Source organism: Oryctolagus cuniculus, chromosome 12 (assembly GCF_051225735.1).
Source record: "Oryctolagus cuniculus isolate XC-2025 breed Fujian yellow rabbit chromosome 12, ASM5122573v1, whole genome shotgun sequence".
In the NCBI taxonomy this organism is placed as follows: domain Eukaryota; kingdom Metazoa; phylum Chordata; class Mammalia; order Lagomorpha; family Leporidae; genus Oryctolagus; species Oryctolagus cuniculus.
Genome location: NC_142878.1, coordinates 32,171,377 through 32,194,855, shown reverse-complemented (window position 1 = coordinate 32,194,855; position 23,479 = coordinate 32,171,377).

Genomic DNA, 23,479 nt, shown 5'->3' with positions numbered 1-23,479 from the left:
TTGAACACTAATAGCATTCAAAATGTATGGAAGCTAGAGATGAAGTTAATTTCTTCATTTGATGAATCACTAAGTTAAAATTAAGAAATTATTGTTTCTCTGGGTAAGAAAGAACACACAATGAGGAACATAAGGTGAACATCATTCCTAACACTGTAACAAGAAATGGGAATTCCTGTAACTGCTTAGAGAGGATGTGTACATGAACAAACAAATAGAATTTCCTTGGCTTGCAGTTTACTACTAGCAAATTAATATACACAGCATGCTAACAAATGAGTTAACAATTTCAGCAAAAATTGGAGGCTAGCATTTACTCCACATTAATCAGAGGCATCACTAGTGTTGGTCATTTCAAATGACACCTCTCAATCAGTTTGTAATAAATCATGAAGAACATTATATAGATATGGAAATTAAAATTTAAAAACTTATACAGTGATTAGACATAAATGCAGAGTATTCCACAATTAAAACTCATTTTAAAGGGTCTATTTATTTATCTATTTATTTGAAAATCATAGTGACAGAGAAAGGGAGAGACGGAGAAAGATCTTTCTTCTGCTAATTCACTGATCAAAACAAGTTTGGGCAAGGCTGAAGACAGGAGCCAGAACTCAATGAAAGTTCCCAAAAGAGTGACTGAGGCACAAGTACTTGAATCATCTACAACAGCTTTCCCAGGTACGTTAGCAGGAAGCTGGATCAGAAGTGGAGCAGCCAGTCTCAGAGCTAGATAAAATGATGCTGAAATTCATATGGAGGCACAGGAGACCTAGAATAGCTAAAGCAATACTGTACAACAAAAACAAAGGCGGAGGCATTACAATATCAGATTTCAAGACTTACTACAGGGAAGTTATAAGTAAAACAGCATGGTACTGGTACAAAAACATATGGGGCTGGTGTCATGGCTCACTAGGTTAATTCTCCACCTGAGGTGCCGGCACCCCGGGTTTTAAACCCAGTTGGGGCACCAGATTCTGTCCGGGTTGCTCCTCTTTCAGTCCAGCTCTCTGCTGTGGCTCAGTAGCACAGTGGAGGATGGCCCAGGTCCTTGGGCCCTGTACCCACATGTGAGACCAGGAGGAAGCACCTGGTTCCTGGCTTTGGATCGGTGCAGCACACCGGCCACAACATGCCAATCGTAGTGGCCACTTGGGAGGTGAACCAATGGAAAAAAGAAGACTTTTTTCTCTCTGTCTCTCTCTTGCACTAACTCTGCCTGTCCAAACAAAACAAAACAAAAACAAAAACAAAAACAAACAGACGGATAGACCAATGGAACAGAATTGAAACACCAGAAATCAATCCAAATGTCTACAGCCAACTTATACTTGATCAAGGATCTAAAACCAATTCCTGGAGCAAGGGCAGTCTATTCAACAAATGGTGCTGGGAAAATTGGATTTTCACATGCAGAAGCATGAAGCAAGACCCCTAACTTACACCTTACACAAACATCCACTCAACATGGATTAAAGATCTAAGCCTATGACCCGACACCATCAAATTATTAGAGAACATCAGAGAAACCCAGCAAGGTATAGGCACAGGCAAAGACTTCTTGGAAAAGACCCCAGAAGCACACGCAGTCAAAGCCAAAATTAACAATTGGGAATGCATCAAATTGAGAAGTTTCTGTACTGCAGATGAAACAGTCAGGAAAGTGAAGAGGCAACCAACAGAATGGGAAAAATATTTGCAAATTATGTAACTGATAAAGGATTAATAACCAGAATCTACAAAGAGATCAAGAAACTCCACAACAACAAAACAAACAACCCATTTAAGAGATGGGCCAAGGACCTCAATAGACATTTTTCAAAAAAGGAAAACCAAATGGCCAACAGACATATGAAAAAATGTTCAGGATACTAGCCATTAGGAAAATGCAAATCAAAACCACAATGAGGTTTCACCTCACCCCAGGTAGAATGGCTCACATTCAGAAATCAAATAACAACAGATGCTGGCAAGGATGTGGGGAAAAAGACTCACTAATCCACTGTTGGTGGGAATGAAAACTGGTAAAGCCACTATGGAAGACAGTTTGGAGATTCCTCAGAAACCTGAATATAGCCCTATCATACAACCCAGACATCCCACTCCTTGGAATTTACCCAAAGGAAATTAAATTGGCAAACAAAAAAAAACAGTCTGCACCTTAATGTTTATTGCAGCTCAATTCACAATAGCTAAGACCTGGAATCAACCTAAATGCCCATCAACACTAGACTGGATAAATAAATTATGGGATATGTACTCTATAGAATACTATACAGCAGTAAAAAAAAAAAGGAAATCCGGTCATTTGCAACACAATGGAGGAATCTGGAACACATCATGCTGAGTGACATAAGCCAGTCCTGAAGGGACAAATATCATATGTTCTCCCTGATCTGTGACAGCAACTGTGCACATAAAAGGAAACCTGTAGAAGTGAAACAGACACTATGAGAAACAATGACTTGATAAGCCCTTGTCCTGACTGTCAAGAAACAACTTACTATTCTATTCCTTTTAGTATTTTTTGTTCTACTTAATATCATTTGTTAAACTCTTTAATTAACACACAGTTATTCTTAGGTGTTGAAATTTAACTGAAAAGTGATCCCTGTTAAATATAAGAGTGGGAATAAGAGAGGGAGGAGATGTATAGTTCAGCACATGCTCACTCAGATCTACCCCTAATGGTAGAGCTAGAAACGTGCCAGGAGATTCAAATCAATCCCATCAAGGTGGCATGTACCAATGCTATCTCACTAGTCAAAGTGATCAGTTTCAGTTCAGAATTGATCATAATGATAGGATTACGTGTCAAAGGGATCACATAAACAAGACTAGTGTCTGCTAATTCTAACTGATAGAATTAAAAAGGAGAGAATGATTCTACATGGGAAGTGGGATACACAGCAGACTCATAGAATGGCAGATGTCCTAAGCAGCCTCTGGCCTCAGAATCAGCCCAAAAGACATTCAGATCCAGCTAAAAATCCCATGATAGTTTCACAGGCATGGAAAGCCAAGACACTGTCAAAAAAAAAAAAATGACCTAAATGAAAGATCACTGTGAGTGAGATCCTAGCGGAAAGAATGGACCATCAAAGAAGGAGGCACCTTTCTCTGAAGGGAGGAGAGAACTTCCACTTTGATTATGGCCTTGTCTAAATAAGGTCGGAGTTTATGAACTCAAGAGGCTTCCATAACCTTGGCAACTCATGACAAGAGTCTCAGGTGATTACTGACATCATAAATAAGAGTTGTAATTGGTAAATCAACAATGGGAGTCACTATACAGTTGCTACTCATATAGGATCTCTGTCCTTAATGTGTTGTACTATGTGAATCAATGGTAAAGCTACTACTCAAACAGTGCTCTATACTTTGTGTGTCTTTGTTGGTGCAAACTGTTGAAATCTTTACTTATTTTATACAAGTTGATCTTCTTTATATAAAGATAATTGAAAATGAATCATGATGAAGAATGGGATGGAAGAGGAAGTGGAAGATGGGGTGGTTATGGGTGGGAGGGAGGTTATGGGGGGAAAAGCCACTATAATCCAAAAGTTGTACTTTGTATTTATTAAATAAAAGTTTTTTGTTTTTAAAAAAAGAAATAGAGCAGCTAGGACTTCAACAAGCACTTCTATATGGGATGCTGGCCATGGCAAGCAACAACTGAATGTCAGCCCAAGGCTCATTTTATTCACCAGCACCACCTCTTGGTACCAACAGTTGCATATTTAAATATATACAACCATTTTTATCCTTCCTAATTGTAGGTTTCAAAGGGAATTTATCATACCGAAGAGTTATACCAAGTATAATACTGTTGATCTAGAGCTATAATACTGTTAATCCATTTCTAGTTTTTTATAGAGGCACATTCTCTAATAATATATTTATAAGGAATTTCTGACATTTTCTTAAACAAAAGACCATTGGATTTCTGTCATTTATGGTAAACATTTAGAAATATTTGGACATCACATAAAAAAACATTATTGTTATATAATCGGAGTTCCCCTAATTCAGACTTCATATTTTCTCTTAAAATTTAAGGTTAAATTTTAAAAATAGCTTTGTCCTTCAGCAAATTTACCAGAAATGTTGTGAACTGTTTTATAATCAAAAATGCATAAAAATAATGGCATCCACTAGATTTTCAGTTTCTAACATTTGTTTCTATGATAGGCACAATTTTATGTTAAAGTAAGGTTTGAGGGCTCCTGCCATCGGATCAGTACAGACTCCTGGCTTCGGATTGGCCATTTGCTGAGTGAACCAGTGGATGGAAGACCTTTCTCTCTGTCTCTCCCTCTCTCTGTCTGTAACTCTATCTCTCAAATAAATAAACAAATCTTTAAAAAAAAAAGTAACGCTTAAAGAAAAGTAACCAGTGTATTATGTTTGTTCATACCACAGGTGAAAACATTGCTTCATGTTCCTAAAGGGTAATCAGACTATTACGTCTGCTCTTCGTTTCCCTTCCCTCATAAAACTACATGTAAAAGAGGTTACCTATTTGTTTTTAGAAAGTGTTATCAACCAGGCCAATAAAAACAAAACATAAAGGCAGATGGTGTCCTATAAAAAACTGGAAGGCTCGTACCACTTTTCTAAAACCTTTTGTGTGAAGCACTCCTGAAAGCACCTGTATATCCTAGAGACTGATAGAATGGCTAAAGAAGGAAACTCTAAAACAGTGATGCCCAGACTCAACCAGAGATTTTGTTTCTTGCTAAGTGCACTCTGAGTCAGAGCAGAATAAATAGTCTGAAACAAGTTTAAGGGATCTAAGTTAAAGCTTCCCAAGCATAGATATGTGTACTCTTTTCAGGCTTTGCTAGCTGCTTTAGAACTCCGAAAAGCCATTGCAAAATCACTGAGAGAATCAGTCTTCTTTGAAGTAGCAGTAGTATGCTTAGGTTTAACAAGGCTGCTTGTAAGCAACATGTGAAGAAATATGTATTTTAGGAAACTATGCATATAGCTCAGTTGACACGCAGTTTTCTGCCAAAAATTCATTGTAGATTGATCATTGTAACTCTGTATATATTTCTCAAAATAGGTAATAGTGATTCATGTGGCAAAGTTTATCCAAGAATACCTCCTAAAATACTTGAAATACTGTATTGATTAATGTATAGGTTTAATCTACCAGCTATTTTTGTATGGTAGAACTTTATTCTAAGTTCCAAGAAAGGATGCTGAAGTTTAACTGAAGTTAAAATGAAGCACTGGATCCTGCTTGTTGTAGTGATGGTGAGCCGGGGTAGGTTGGGGTCTTTAACAAAATCAAGCACGATGAATCCTTCAAGAGGTATTTTGTTTGTTTAAGATGTATTTATTTATTTGGCAGGCTGAGTGCCAGAGAGATTGGGAAAGACAGAGAGAGGTTTTCTATCCTCTGGTTCAGTCCAAAATTGGCCACAATGGCCAGAGCAGGTCCAGGCTAATGCCTGGAGCCCAGAACTCATTCCCTGTCTCCCACGTGGTTGGCAGGGCCCAAGTAGTTAGGCCATCTTCTTCTGTTGTCCTTGGTACATGAGTAGGGGACTGGATCAGAAGTGGAACAGCCAGGCTTGAACCAGCAGGCCAATATGAGATGCCGGTGTCCCTGGGCCACAACATGCCTCCCCCCATCCAACAGTTTATTAAAGTTAGCTTTCTTTGTAGAAAAAAATATATTTATAACATTTTATAAATAATTTAACTAAAATATCTGGAATAGTCTTATTCACTAGGATTATAATCCAGAAACATTACTATTTAATTGATTCTTCTCCAATCAGATGTTTATTCTCCTTTAGGTGTTCTTAGAGATATTTTAATTTTTGGTTTTGTATTATTTAGTTTTTTGCAATAGCATCAAACACTGCTTTGGAAGTTTCTTATGTTCATTAAATCATTATATACTTGGGAATGTTTCATAAGATCTTTAAAATTGAGAAGAAAACCATAACATCTGTCCAAATGTTTTCCGTAATTCTTTTTTTTTTTTTTTTTTTGACAGGCAGAGTGGACAGTAAGAAAGAGACGGAAAGAAAGGTCTTCCTTTGCCGTTGGTTCATCCTCCAATGGCCGCCACGGCCGGCGCACTGCGCTGATCCGATGGCAGGAGCCAGGTACTTATCCTGGTCTCCCATGGGGTGCAGGGCCCAAGTACTTGGGCCATCCTCCACTGCACTCCCTGGCCACAGCAGAGAGCTGGCCTGGAAGAGGGGCAACCGGGACAGAATCCGGCGCCCCGACCGGGAATAGAACCGGGTGTGCCGGCACCACAAGGCAGAGGATTAGCCTAGTGAGCCGCGGTGCCGGCCCTCCGTAATTTTCTAATAGTTTTTCCATGTGCTGATATGATAAAATAACTCATTCTTTGTAATGCAGATCTCCAAATAGAAAATGTAGAATGTATAAAAATAAATTAGTGGGCTGGTGCCATGGCGCAGGTTAATCCTCCGCCTGCAGTGCCAGCATCCCATATGTGCACAGGTTCTAGTCCCAGCTGATCCACTTCCAATCCAGCTCACTGCTATGGCCTGGGAAAGCAATGGAAGATGCCCACATCCTTGGGCCCCTGTACTCATGTGGGAGACCTGGAAGAAGCTCCTGGCCCCTAGCTTCCAATAGGCCCAGCTCTGACTTTTGTGGCCAATTGGGGACTAAAACAACAGAAGGAAGATCTCTCTCTGTCTCTCTCTCTCACTGTCTGTAACTCTACCTCTCAAATAAAATAAATAATCTTTTAAAAAATAATAAAAATAAATTAGTACAAATATTTACTTTAACATGTTTCTATTTGAAACCTCAGCTGAGAATAGCTCCTTTAGCCACCAACTGTGAGGAACAAATGAAACTTCTTTTCTCCTTCTCTCCTCCCTTTCTTCAGGCTCTTTTCCTCCTTCCCCCAAAGTTTGTTTCTTGTAGTTTTGTACACTCTGTCACTCCAAAGTAATTATTTGTGTGCTCCAGGTATTCTACTAGGCATTGGGGGAGTAGTGGAACCAGGAGATGCTGTTCCCATCCTCAAGAGGCTAATATTCATTGGAGAAGGCAGACATGATGTGTTTGCTAGATTATAACAAAACTGTGAAATAACAGGGTACTCTGGAGAATCTGAATGAGTTTCTCACTGTAGACTGACTTATATGTGGGGAGCAAGGAAATAAAGGAATTTATTATATCTGGGGCAAATGGAATTTGTCCAACAATTCTGTTTGACTTAAGAGAAAATACAGAGAAAACAAATGACTCAGCGATGGGGAATGAAAAGAAACTGAATTTTGGAGTCCCTGGAAAGTTTTCTTCTAAAGTGAAAATCCATAATCAACTGTCTACCTTTCAGGTTATCTGTCACTCTATTGCTGTTCATGGGTGCAATGTTCCAGAGAGCATAAAACAAAAAGTGAGGGAAGAAGCTCTGTAATCCTCTATGGGTGGTTGTTATGCTGTTGCTAATGCTACATGTATGTTTCCTTTTTGTCTCTCGTGTTTCATTAGTTCGTAGACATCTGATACCTAAGCTCTTTTCCTTTAGGTCCCAATATCTATTAGTTTAGGTTTATTTGCCTGGATCAAATGCCTTAGTTGTCAAGCTGTGGCTTGATTCATTTCTCTTTCACACACTAGTCCTGGTTCCCCTGTCTTTGCCCCTTAAGAAAACGAAAACAGATATGATATCCAGGCTGCCTTGTTGGAATCTTCACTACTTGCTGCTCTAGTGTGACATTTGCCAACTGTTCCCCTACATGGAACAGATTTTAGGCCTGCATCTCTTTACTTCTGGTACCCCAGGATCCAAAATCTGTCATGCCCATAGACTTGTTACAGTTTGCCAACTGTCCCTTGTGCCAGCTGCTTTGCCTGTGGACATTTTCAATTCAAATCTTCGGAGTTTCCTGTGCTATTCAGTGTGGCCTCTAGTAGGCTGATTTGGATGATTCTTTCAGATGTTATAGAATAGTTTCTCTGAGGTCGGATTTGTTTTTATTTTGGCCCATAAAGAATCCTTAATGCTTGATAATTTTTGGCCAAATTAATTGCTTCTTTTATTTTAGACCTCTCATGTTTATAAAAGGTATATATAAATATGTGTTTAAACTGCAAATATGGTTAGATTTTTAACATTTTCCATTTCAGTTATACATCAGATTCAAGAAATACGTAAAACAACATATCCAGGGGCTGGTGCTATGGCACAGCGGGTAAAACCGCCTGCAGTGCTAGCATTCCATTTGGGTGCTGGTTCAAATCCCGGCTGTTCCTCTTCTGATCCAGCTCTCTGCTGTGGCCTGGGAAAGCAGTAGAAGATGGCCCAAGTGCTTGGGCCCCTGCACGTACCTGAGAGACCCCGAAGAAGCTCCTGGCTCCTGGCTCCTGGCTTGAATGGGCACAACTCCAGCAGTTGTGATAATCTGGGGAGTGAATCAACAGTGGAAGACCTCTCTCTCTCTTTGCCTCTGCCTCTCTGTAACTCTGTCTTTCAAATAAATAAATAAATCTTTGGTGGGGGGGGGGGGGTTGGAAGGGAGGAAGAATTGGCCCAGATACCAGCTCATGGAGTGCACTGCACTTAAAAAAAAAAAATCCAAGTCAGATCCAAGTCAGGAAACAGCTCTGCTTTGGTCTTTATTATTTTCTAGCATACTGTGATCAAGGTATACTCTAAATGCCTCTAAAGGGACTTGGCTCCTTAGAAAACACTGTTATGGATACAGACGAATGTTAGCAGCCTTCTTAATAACACTATTTCACCACAGTATCACACATTGTTTGCTTTCAATGAGGTATGTCATGTATTCTTAATGGTACAATATCACTCCCAAGAGAATGAAATTTGTTCTCAGGGGAAAGAGGAGAAATCTTACTTTTCGAACATTTATAAAGCACAAATATCCATGCATTACATAATATAATATAGCTGCAGAACTGAAATATAATGGGGAGTAATTGGGAAAAATGCTTAAAAGAGAAATAAATATTTTAGAAATCTCCATGTCAGAGGTGATAATGAAAAAAATGAGAAACATTATAGTATACAAATGAGAGAAAAATCTTCATATTTGCTTTGGAGAGAACATTCAAATTAACAGACAAAACTTACCAGAAGATTGGCTCATTTAAGTAGTGGTATTTATTGAAAAAATTGATGCACATAATAGAAAATGATGTGGCAATAACAAACAGCCTATTCAAGAAATACATTCTGGCTTTCAAATTTGATCTCTCTCTCTTTTTTAATTTATTACTTTTAAACAATCTTTCCATCTTTAACTTATATTTTCAATTTACCCAATCAAATGAACAGCCTATTTAATATACATACAAGCTTTTTGTAATAATATCATAATATTTTTCAAATCATCTAGCTATGTGAATTATTTATTTTAGTTTGAAACCACAAAATTCATTTCAAAGAGATATCTCTGTTGCCTCATGAATCACAAAATTCATTTAGTCATAACTACCTCTAGGAGAGAATGATTTTCTCCAGAAATAATCCATTTCAATTACAGCCAACTTTGTTCAAGTCTCAAAGGCCCTACCAGTTTTAACAATACAGCACACTTCACCACACAGTGCAATCAGTGCCATGATTCCAACGTTTGAAAATATTTTCTTTGGATTGATGACTTACATTACCTTCACTGTCCCTAACCATCCTCTCCTCTGGAAACAATAACTTTTTCTATTCTGCCAAAGAAATCAATACATTTCATTATCTGTAGCTTTGGAATTTTGAAACACTAAAATTTTATATGTATTTCTCTGATATTTCTATTATCCATTAAAAATAATTAAATGGCAGTTTCTGAAACATCACCAATTGATCTTTTAGTAACATCAGACAAATTAAAAATTCCTTTATTTTTGATTTTCTAAATTCCTTGTGGTACTGCAATTTCTAGATTCCTCTTTGATCACATCAGGCACTTTTTTGAATTATCTCCTTGTTTCTGTTGTTAAGCTCTTTGGCTTATTTCTGTTCTTAGACATTATCACCAACTTTTATGAATTCAGCATCATTCATTTGCTAAACTACATTAATGTGCAAGATGCTCGGTAAACCAAGTTAGGCTAGATATGAATATTTCTGCCTTCTGTGAGCTCTGATAACATCTTTCCTAAATTTCATACATTTATTTCCAGCGTCATTTAGAAACTTTCACTTTTAAGCACTGTGAACATCTCAAACTCATAATATACAAACTTTATATTTTTTCAATCCTAAAATATATCATTACATATGTTGTATCATGGCAAGTGGCATAATATCCATGATTTAAAAATCAAAACTGTACAGTTATCTTTCTCTCTTGCCTCTTCCTCAAAACTCAAATTAAAACCAAAGAGCAAATTCAATCTATTTTACATGCATATCTTCTTCTTCAAGAATATAACGATTGTTTTAGGAACTCATTATTAATATTGATTTCAAATCTGCTGTCTCTGCAACTTACAAGCTCTTGAACTGGATAAATAAAATTCTCCTATTTCAATACCTTTATTGATACAATGGATGTAAACTCTAACAGGATGTTGTAGAATTACTGGAGAAAACTTGTACATGTGTTACAGACATAGCACATGGTCTATATTGAATACATTTTTGTGTTTTTCCCTCCCCAAATGTTTCTCCCTTTATGGTGTCACTGACGTAAATTATATACTTAGTTGGTGCCATCTGGATTTCCCAGCACAGATTAACATGTCTGTATTCTCTGTCAACATTTACCTAAACTCCACAGTGTTCTTAAATGAATTTTTCTGCTGAAAGTCTTACAGAAATATCAACAGAATATTAATTTCCATAGCATAGCATCACTTCTTATGCACTGGGATATAGGCCAACGTCTCCTTGTGGAGGCTGTGATCTAAGTTCCTGTAGGAAAATGTAAATAGCTGCTGTTTTCCTCATGTGACTCTAAGATTCAGGACCTCAGTCACTGATTAATTTTCAGTATTATGGCATTTTTGGAAGAAAACTATCTTGCTTCAGAACCGAGAAATTCCACACTAACTTTCATTGTCCTATTGCTATTTCTTCCAGATTTAACAAAATGAGACAGATTTTCTTCGTACAGTATTATTTTCTTCCTAGAATGTAGTGTAATGCTAGTAGGGCTCATTTCTGATTATTTCTGATTTCCACATATATTCTTTTTTTTTTTTTTTGACAGGCAGAGTGGACAGTGAGAGAGAGAGAGAGAGAGAGAGAGAGAAAGGTCTTCCTTTGCCTTTGGTTCACCCTCCAATGGCCACCGCGGCCGGCGCGCTGCGGCCAGCGCACCGCGCTGATCCGATGGCAGGAGCCAGGTATTTATCCTGGTCTCCCATGGGGTGCAGGGCCCAAGTACTTGGGCCATCCTCCACTGCACTCCCTGGCCACAGCAGAGGGCTGGCCTGAAAGAGGGGCAACTGGGACAGAATCCGGCGCCCTGACCGGGACTAGAACCCGGTGTGCCAGCTCCGCGAGGCGGAGGATTAGCCTAGTGAGCTGCGGCTCCGGCCCCACATATACCCTTATATTCTGATTGATACAAGTTGCTAGTTATCTTTAGTCCTTTGGAAATATAAGTTGTTTCATATTTACAAACAAAATATTTGCCAGAATGTGAAAATGATTGGTAATTAAGGGTGGCTGCGGGCTTGATGGTTAAGATGCTAATTGGTATGCCAACACCACATCCTATATCAGAGTGCCTGAGTTCAAGTCCTAACTCTGTTCCCAATTCCTGCTTCCTGCTTATGAGCGCCCTGGGAGGCAGCAACTGACGACACAAATCAGTTGATTCTCTCCCCTTGATTGAGTTTCTGGGCATGGACCAGTCCCAGCTGTATTGGGCACTTGGAGAGTGAATCAACGGATAGAAGATATGTCTGTCTGTCTGACTCTTAAATAAATAGAGATATCCTGTGTTTAAAAGAAGAAAATGATAATGCAAATGGCTGGAACCAAGTTATCACCAACTCCAGAAGTTGCCTTCAATGGTTTAACAAGATTCGCTTGAAGTGTTTTCTTATATGGACTCCAGAAGGTAAATTCACATTTCTAATATTTTACTCAACACACATATTATCCCTTTTGCACTTCAGTTTGGTTTTGCACAATCACAGAATATCGTTCATTATTTTCTGAGGTAAAAGAAATTTACAAGTTATGACTTCCAGTATTATCTTAACACAGTGAAGACAACTATAAATGTGTGGTTTGCTAATAACTTTATATATTTGATTACGATATGTTTTTCAGATTTAATTCCCACTCCTTTTCAGACATTCTGTCCTCCAAGTAGATCAAAGAGCAGTAAAACTGCACATACACTTTGAATTTTCCTATTTCTTTGCTACTATTTTTAATCTAAAACATCCACCTTCACATTCATCCAATTTAATTCACAGTTCTGCCTTCTTTTGACTCCTATATTACTCTGTAACTCTAATTTAACACTATCAGAATCTGAAGTAAATTATTACTGGTTTTACATACACTGCCTCTATTATCAAATTGATATATTTTTGAGAATAATAACAACATTTTCTTCTTGACATTCTCAACTATGCTTATTGTTTTTTGTCTTTTATAGTTCTGTCAATTGTATCTTTCCATATTTTGAAATTATGCATTATGTTTTGGAGGTTATAATGCACTTTTGATAAAATTAACATATAGATCATTACAAAATATCCCTCTTTATACTAACATAGCTTTTTGGCATCAAGTTGACTTTAGGCGATATTAATACAGCCTCACTAGCTCCCTAATGCTTATTGTTGACATGGAAGATAGTTTTCTAATACTTTATTTTCAATATATTTGCTTCTATAATTGAGAATATATTTCTTCTAAGTAGAATATAGTTGCATCTTGCTTTTCTAAAAATCCAATCTGAAAACCTTTGTCTTTTCGTGGGTGAGATTAGACCATTCAAATTTAACATAAATGTTTACATGGCTGGATTTAAAATTACTTTGCTGGCATGTATGATCCATTTTTCCCCCAATCCATTATTTGTTCTCCTGTATCTTTTCTGCTGTTGTTAGTAAGGTTTATTTATTACATGAAGGAGAGAGAGAGAGACTTAGGCATAGACAGAAACAGAGAGACAGTGAGAGAGAGAAGGGGTGGAGAGAATGAATTTTTTATCTAATTGTTCATTTTCCAAATTCCCACAAAAGGCAAAGCCATGCTAGGCTGAAGCCAGGACCGTGGCACTCAATCCAGGATTCCCTTGTGGGTGACAGAGATTCAAGTAATTGAGTCATCAGCTACAGCCCCCCAGGTACATTACTAGGGAACTGGAATGCAAGCAGGTGGAACTTGATCCCAGGTACTCTGTTAGGGGATGTCGGTGTCCCATGCCAAAGATTAGCTTGTTGTACCACCACACCCAATCATCTCCTGTTTCTTATGTTTTATATTCTTTTGTTTCCTCAAATATTTCAGTTTCTCTCTTGCAATAATTTAAAAAAATATTTTTGGATTACTTTCAAGATAGTTATAGAGGTGATTACATTATTAAATATTTTAACTTTCGGTCTATTTTCCAGTAACATTATTAGACTAACTTTAGGAACACTGCAAAAAATTTAATAAGAGAGTTCCATTTACCTTCCTCATGCACTTTGGTTCTTATTAACCATTAAATATTTCTATACTTACAACAATCCATAACACATTTTTATTGCTTTTATTTAAAATGGTCACTAAATAAATGTGTGTGCATATGTATGTGTGCATGTATTTTAAATTATTTGTTTTATTCATTGAGGGGAAGAGATACAGAGAAAGACAGACACACAGGCAGGCAGAGAGCTCCTATATGCTGGTTCAACCTCTAAATATCTGCAACAGGGGCTGGGCTAGGCCGAAGCATGATCTAGGAACTCAATTCAGGTCTCCTATAAGGGTGATAGGGACCCAAATACTTGAGTCATCTCCTGGTACCTCTTGATATGCAGGAAACTGGAATTTGGAGAGCAGCCAGGTCTCAAACCCAGATACATGTGGTGTCTTAACTGCTAGGCTAAATAACCACCCCAAGTTAACTTTTAAAATTTGTTTTATACTCATCTTAATATTTAATTTTTTGCTGCTGTAGCTCTAACGTTCTATTCGTTATCTTTTCAGTCTGAAGAACCTTCAGTATCCCTTATGGAACAGGATCTGCTAGAGTTAAAGGATCCAACTTTTGTTTCTAAAATAACTATTTTTTTGCTTTTCACATCTACATGATGCTTTCTGTATTACAACCATATAGATTCTTTTCTTCCCAGAATTTCACATTTAACAGTTGTCTTCTTTCTCTTTTGATCTTTATTATTTCTGATGACATGCAGCCATCATTTTCTTTGCTGTTTCCCTCTATGTGATGTGTCTCAACCTGGACTCCGGATGTTTTTAAGTTATTCTCTGTATCTTTGGTTTTGAGCAGTTTGGCTGATAAACGTAGATCTGGTTTTCTTTGTATTGCTTTCCACCTGAAATGCTTCGATCATAGATCTCTGTGAAATGCTTCTTATGCTTTGAAAAAATTCTGATCAATATCTCTTCAAATAATTATCTACCTTATTGTCTCTCTTCTCATATTACTGCATTCACAGATACACATATACACAAACAGTATCCATACACACACAAATACATGCTTCATACACCAATCTGTTGCTTTGTTTCCTATATTTTTTGTTCTTAAGTTTCAATTTGTCCTCTCTTCAATTATCTTTCCTCCGCTGAGTGATACGTGGATCAAATGAGTATATGAAGACCACTTTGTGAATTGTTTTCCTCTGCTGAGTGAAACGTGGATCAAATGACTGTATGAAGAGCACTTTGTGATTAAGTTTTATATTTATATGTTTATTTTTAACATTTTTGATTGTTTCTATGTTTCTGCTTAATTTCTTAAATCTGTCTCTACATATTGTAGACCTCTCCACTATACTTTTATATTATTATGTAATATAATGTAATGACTATGAAAAATCCACCAGGGCCAATCGTGAATTTGTTTCTATTGTATGTTTACATCCTTCATCTTAGATCTGATTATCTTGCTTCTTCAGGAAACTTTAACATTTTTAGTGCACACTGGGCATTTTATGGGAAGTACCATTAGAAGTTGGAATGAATAAGAAGAAAAACATGTCCTTTCTTCTGATAAATTGATAGCATTGCTAAACAGTCTGTAGGCAAGTTCAGCCTGGGTGGTATTGTAACTCAAAAATTCAGTTCAGTTAGCCACACTTATTATGAAGGAGGAAAGGAAATTTTCTATTAAGAAGTAAAGTCTCTGGATTTTCTTATGTTTTATAATGGTGTCTACTTATCTGGAATGTTAGCTTATTTAATACCTGCCCTGGCTAACTATACTTCAGCTAATCTCTCTCAACCTTGCTCATGTGTCGATAGTATTTGGAAGAATGAATTTTCCCTTGGTTAAAGTACCATGTGCGTTGTATGTTGTCTCTCAGGTTTCCTGGACTACACAAGTTGTTAGCATATTGGCCATGTACTCACTGAAGATCAACAGGAAAAACTGGCAGGTGCCTACAGATTTGCTCTGCAGCTCAGGTTTCCACAGCCTTCTTTTCTCACCATTTGGCCCATGAAAATAGTCAAGAGTTTGTTCCGTCATAAAATGGGCTTCAAAATTAATTGAGATTTCTTTGCATCATCAGGTTCTGATATGATTAAAGTAACTATGTTTTATCTGGCCTATTTTCACTTTTATTTGTATTATTTTTATAGGAGGAAACAGTCTAGTCCCCTTTTGTTCTTTCTCTCTTCAGTTTTTACTAGGATGCTTCAGAAATGTGCACTTTGTACACATTTATATAGTTGAAACTTCTGTTCTCATATTACATATGATCTTAAGATTTCTTTTATTAAAGAAATAACTAATTCTGTCATGGAAAGAAATGTTTCTCTAGATCTTCTTAGATCCATTATATGCCATAGGCTATGCTTGGTCAGAGATTCACTCAGAAGAATTCAAGTCAAAAAACACAATTTTCCAGTTTCTATGTATGCCCTTTCAGTGGTCCATATAACATTCAAAAGTTATTCTATTCTTCAAGTAATAGGTCATGGGTGAGGACATGAAAGGAGATTTATATTAGAAAGGTATAGAAGTTACCCCAGATTATTATTATTTAATACTGGAACTAATAACTTATAAAAATTCTGTGGGCAGTTTTTGGGTTCCAATAATGCAATTTTCCTAAAGATAGTATACATAAAATATTGCTTATGGTAAAACTATATCAGATTTCTAGTAGAAAAGAAGTAGGAAATCTATTAAGCGAAAATTGTAATCCAAAAATCTCACATCATGACTTAGAAAATTTTCAACTTCCACTGTTTAAACACTGAAAATTTCAAACAACACAATCATATCTTTCATAGAGGATTTTAAGAATTCCCAGTGGTTACTGTGATAAAATATTTGTGGGTATAAAAAAGATTTTCACTTTACCCAAATACCATTTGGAAAAAATAATTCATGGACACCACCAAGTAATGTCATGGAATACGTATATAAAAGAAATCAGAAACAAATTCACCAGGAAGTGTGTATAACAAAATTATCTCATGCAGTAAAACTTGAGCAAATTTATAAGCCGTTCCCATCATGCATTTCCAATTACTAATATATAAAATATTATTTTCATTTAGACATCATAAGAGACAATTAAGAGGTAGGAACACTATCAAAGCCCCTTCAGACTAAGGAATCTTAGTAGTATTATTTATTTATTTATTTTTTGAGAGGTAGAGTTACAAACAGAAAGAAAGGTCTTCCATCTGCTGGCTCACTCCCCAAACAGCTGCAACAGGATGGTTGGATTCAAAGCCAGAAGCCAGGAGCTTCTTCCAGATCTCCCATGTGGATATAGGGGCCCAAGCATGTGGGCCATCTTCTACTGCTTTCCCAGGCCATTAGCAGAGAGCTGGATCAGAAGAGGAGCAGCCAGGAAACAAAACAGCACCCATATGGAATTCTGGTGCCGCTGGAGGAGGCTTAGCCTACTCATACCACAGCGCCAACCCCAGGAATCTTAGTCTTAGGAAAGTGATCAGTCTCAGTTAGAAAGTCACTAAATTTGCATCACTTTATTAATCTAAGACATTTCTTAACCACTACCTTAGAATTATAAATCATGCCTTAAGAATAAATATAGTTATATCTACTGAGTAGATCTCAATATTTATACTAAATATCATTAGTTGGCCTCATTTGATCATCTTGTACCTTTATAAGACCTAGCCCTTTCTTAGATAATAATAGAGTATGCATTCCCTTGAAAAACAAGTTGTTTTTTAAGTAGTCATATGTACCCTGTGCAAAGTAATTGGAGGGTTGCAAATATTTTATTATATACAGTATTGTTCTCCAAAGTATATCATTCTTAATATCTTTAAAATAGTTTAAAAAGTATATACACACACACACATACACACATATGTGTATGTGTAAAAATATATACTTAACACGAGTGTATAAATACATACTTAAAATAGTGGCTTTAAAAAATGTATATTTGAGAGAGAGATGGATTGACAAAGGGAGAGAGCTCCCAACCTCTGGTTCATATGCCTGCAGCAGCTGGGTCTGGCCCAGACCAGGAGTTAGGAACCTAATCCATGTCTCCAACGTGGGTGGCTGGAGCTCAATTATTTGAGACATCACTATTGCCCCTCAGTGTGTGCAATGGCTGGAAGCAAGAATTAGGAGCGATAGCAGGAATCAAAACTAGGCATTCTGATGTGGGAAGCAGGTATCTTAACTGTTAAGCATTTTAATTGTTAAGTGCCTGCCCCTAAAGTAGGTTCAATTTATATTTGGTAAGGTGAGTTTGGACACCACATAAATAGGAATTAACTGAATTCTCTTAGGTACATATTCAGATACAGAATTTATGGTGTGATTTAAAAGCTTTCAGTATTGAAACAAAGATTTAAGCATAATGCAAAATTTGGATGAAGGCATTTATATATGTATTTATGTACTTTTATTACAAAAATAAAAAAAATCTATTTGCTTAAATAAGTCTTAAGGAAAAATGGTCTCCAGAATTTGTTAATTTAGCAGCACAACCACATCACTAAGGCCCCAAATAATTACTATCTTTCCATCCTGCCACCTTCACTGTGTTGAATCTGTCATTAGGCTGGCTGCTACCATAAACCCAAGGCATAATTTGCAGGCATTATACAAAAAAAAAATCAGAGTCCAATAGGAAAAGATATATTATTTATCCCATATCTAATTTTGTAAGATAATTAAAAAATCTATTCAGTCTCAAGCAGACTCACCTATTTAACTCTTTGGTCAAGATATCTAATTTGTTCATACTAAGCCATTTAATACATACAATAGGGATAGGCTACAAAAATTGGCCTTTTAAAGTACTCATAATTTACTGCTACAAGCTTTTTGACATAACCCAAAATAAACAGAGGAAGGTTCTACAAACAATTGATCTCTGCCAAAGGTGGCAAGAATACACAACAGAAAGAGGATGGTCTCTTCAATAATGGTGCTGGGCAAGCTGGATGTACACATACAGAAGAATGAATCTATCTCTAGTTCTCACCATACATCAGCAAAAACTCAAAATGTATTAAAGACTTCCATGTAAGATATGGAACTATTCAAAGGAAATAGATGACAAACTATATTAATTTAGTCTATGCAAGGATATTTCATATAAAATTTCACAAACACAGGCTACATAATCAAAAACAGACAAATGGGATTACACCAAACTCAAAATGTTCTCCATAGCAGGAGAAACAACCAACAGAGTGAAAAGACAACCTACAGAATGAGAGAAAATATTTTCAAACTACTATTCATAACTTATAAGGAACTCAAACAATTCAAGAGCATAAAAACAAATAACCCAATTCCAAAATAGACTAAAGACTGCAATAAGCATTTCTTTAAGAAAATATACTAATGAACAACAAATATATGAAAAAAATGTTAGACTCTCTGATCATTAGGGAAAAGCAAGCCAAATTACAGAGATATCGCCTTGTCTCAGAATGGTTACTAACAAAAAACAAAAACAAATAAACGGTCCAGATGCAGACAAAAAGGAACCATACATATTGATAGGAATATAAATTATTGCAAACATTATGAAAAATAGTACAGGGTTTCCTTGAAAAATTGAAAATAAACCTAATATATGATTCATCTATCCTAATATTGGGTATACAACCCAAAGACTGAGATCATTACATTGAAGAGATACCTGCATAACCATGTTCATTACAGTACTCTCCACAATAGTCAAGATAAGGAATCAAACTAAACTCTCATTGACAACTAAATGGATAAAGAAAACTAAAATATGTTATCTCAAATATTGAGAGGGAGAGAGAGGAAGGAAAGTATTATAATCTTAGCATTCTAAGGACTACATTGAATATGTTCTCTTTGTAGTAATATCATATTAACATGCAAATTGTGTTGAAGTAATTATCATGCATTTGCTGTGACCCTGAGAATCTACAGTATTTTTTTTTTTTGACAGGCAGAGTGGACAGTGAGAGACAGAGAGACAGAGAGAAAGGTCTTCCTTTTCCATTGGTTCATCCCCCAATGGCTGCTCTGGCCGGCGCACCGTGGCCAGCACACTGTGCTGATCCGAAGCCAGGAGCCAGGTGCTTTTCCTGGTCTCCCATGGGGTGCAGGGCTCAAGGACTTGGGCCATCCTCCACTGCACTCCCAGGCCACAGCAGAGAGCTGGACAGGAAGAGGAGCGACCGGGACAGAATCCGGCACCCCGACTGGGACTAGAACCTTGGGTGCCCGTGCCGCAGGCGGAGGATTAGCCTATTGAGCCGTGGCACCAGCCAAGAATCTAATGTGTTAATAAGTTCCTCTTAAAGGTAGTATATTTATACAATGAAACACTATTCACTCATTAAAAATGAAAAAATGTCATTTTCAACTACATGGATGAAAATGAGAATATTATGTTAAATGGAGTAAAATATACACATACAAATACTGCATGTGAGAATTCTAAATAAGATCTAGTGGAAGCTGAGAGTAAAATAGTGATTACAAGAGGCTAGGGAGAATAAAGGGAAGTGAAATAGGGAAAAGGTTGTTTAAGAGCACATGATACAGCTAGATACAAGGGGTGCATTGCAAAATAGTGTGAATATAATAATAATATATTGCATATTCAAAGTAGGTAGCAGGGAACAATTTCTTATCACAGAACAATCTGTTTGAGGTAATGGGTATGCTAATTACCCTGATTTGGTGACGATTATACAATGTCTATATGATCATTGCACAATGTAAAACATCACAAAGTATATCTATAAATATGTACAAATATTATGTCAATAAAATTAAATTCAAAAAAGAAAAAGGTATGGTAGCATAAACATGTTTTGCTGTTAACAGGAGTGTTTAGTTACAACAATATTTTTTCATAATAATTATTTTATTTCAGACTGCCAAACTAACTTCCAAAGCTCTGTGTGTGTTAATTGTTTATGTAGAAATGCTTAGTACATAATCTTAGAATCACTATTGTATGTCCATTCACTTTTTTTTTTTTTTTCAAGATTTACTTAGTTACTCAAAAGGCAGAGTTACAGAGAGAGAAAATAGAGACAAAAGAAAGATCTGGAATCCGCTGGGTCACTTCTTAAATGGCCACAACAACTGGCGCTGGGCCAGGCTGTAGCTAGGAGCCAGGAGCTTTTTCTGGGTCTTCCGTGCAGGCGCAAGGGCCCAAAGACTTCACCCATCATCTAATGCTTTCCCAGGTGCATTGGCAGGGAGCCTGATCAAAAGCGGAGCAGCCAAGGTCAAACTGGTGCTGATATGGGATGCTGGCGCTGCAGGCCATGGCTCTAACCTGCTGTGCCATAGAGCCAGAGTCTCAATTTTACTTTTCAGCAATAGGATGTGACTAAATGATGGTGTTAAAATGTATGCCCCCAATGGAAGTGTATCTGAAACAACCATATTCCCTGCAGAGCCCATGTAATTACAGAGCATTTGGCAGTAGAGCTCTAGAGATACAGGATATTTATGAAGGCACAGGGCACATTGTAAACTGTGCCTGAGGGTGCATGGTCAGTGACAATCAGTCCAGAGTGTGAGTATCTGTTTTCAGCCACTATTTTTCAGTTGTAATGGTGCTAGATATGATCTTCAAGTAATTGCCTAAGAAATCTGGAGAATCAAACAACAGGTGTAATTTAAGATTAGGAAATGAAATGAGGTGGTTTAGTAAAAAATCCCCGAAGAGGAGAAATCTAGGAAATGTTTACACTGCCAAAAAATACCTAGAATTTTATCTGACTCCTAATTTGAAGGAAAAAAATCTATACACAGTTCTACTCAGTGTTTCTCCCACCACTATGAATGTATTTTTTTCCTTATTTACAAAGACAGTTTTAGAGTATTGACGGTATTCTACCTCTGTTCAGTCATCTAGGCACTGCCCAAAATTATTCACTTGGTATAACCTAGAAAATTTTAAGTAATTATTTAGAAGTATAACTCTTTTTATATACCCATTTTACAATGGAGTATAATAATATCTTCCCAGAGGAATCACAAGAGTCTAAGAACATCAATTTATTCAGTTCCTCTACTGGCTAAGATTATTTTATTATCTTAAAAGACAGTATATTACTGCCTCATATCACTGATAACTTATGATTACCAGTGATCATAACAGATAGCCTTCTTAAGGTTTCTTGATGACTTTAGTAATAAAAATGACAACTTACGTTTAGTTTTAGCCATACACGTATTTTAGAATTCTTATCAAGTACTCAGACATGAATTCTTGGAGGATAATTTGAATACAGTACTCAAAATCATGCTTCCTCATATAATAGCCTACTGTCCTTAATTTAAACTACACCTCCAACTCTCCCTTTTTCTTGACTTACTAGATTACAAAGACACTCTGTCAAACAGATCCTAGCTGAAAGCTTCTAACAATTACCTGGAAATGCTCAAATTTAGGGTGAACAGAGTAAGGATAAGAACCCAGGTCATCTCAAAGGAACACTTGCCATTTAACTTACTTGCTTAAAGAGTCACAACATTATATTTAAGGAAACGGTTTAGGACTTTTTACTCAATGTGAGGAAAAGCTAATGGAATAGTCGTCACAAATGTCTAAAGAAGATGAATTGAACAATTCTCTTTTAAAGGGCAACATTCAAGAACAAAAACTGCATTTGAAGTTAATAGAAGGTTAGATCATATGGGAATAGTTGAAAAATACTTTTTGATAGGAGGTAATCAACTAGAAATGGAGATCTCAGCGAACAATAGGAGCTATGATGCATGAATACATAAAAATGAGTTTGAAAAGCGAAATTATCGTGGGCCAATATACTAGTGTGCTATCACAAAGAGGGCTTTTACAGTTTGTTTTAAATTATATGTTGATTATAAATGTTTTGTCTTTTAAATATATTCTGTCATAAGAATTTCAGATTAAAATATACTACACAGAAAGGGAGATGGTTATAAATGTTTCCTCAAAGAATTTTAACTAATGACTTATCCACTGTATAATCTGATATTTTCACAATAAAATAAATAAAAGAGTCATGTGGTAGGTTCTGGCTACTATAATTATTTTGCCACATTTTATAAATATTGAAATATTTAGTACTGATCTTCCAAATTTTCACAATATCATATGCATCATAAATTAAAATCTATATTCTATAATTGTGTCTCTGAAATTTGGCAAATTTTTCTAGAATCTTTGGAAAATAGTAACACATCTCTGAAGGCTCTGATTTTCCTTTTCATAATTTCCTCCATGCCCCAACACCTAAACACCTCATTAAATTATCATCAGAATGTTCAGCAAGGACCTCAAATGTGAGTGGTAAACAGTTATAATTGCCATTTCTTCATTCTCTCATTTAGGAATGTGTTTTATTTCACTCACAACTGCTACCTAATTTTACATGTTTACCTGACTTCAGAATACTATTTATCCAAATCCTTATTTCTTATCTATTTACTTCTATATGGTAGTTCTCTATAGTTTAGCTACTTCATTTCATTGGACCTCCACATATATTTTATTCTTATATGTTTTAGAAATTGAAATAATTAGAATAGATTTAATCAGAATCATCATCTATGGATATGCAAGTTGTGAACTGAAATATTTCATAACCAGTATATGTTGACCACATTTGAAGATAATATAAAATGCTCATATAATTCAAAATTTGATCAGGTTTCCTAGAAATATTAATAAGTATTTTCTTGAAATCAGTTTAATTCCGAGTCTTCGTCCTGCTACACAGATGAGATGTTCAATCTCTCACACCAGAGTTACCCAAAGTTTCATATTCTATAAAGAGCCATGGTTTCAGGTGGAAATCTCAGTGACTGACAGCAGTCTCCTTGGCTACTGAGACGCCCATTGTACAGTACATTCGGCAAAA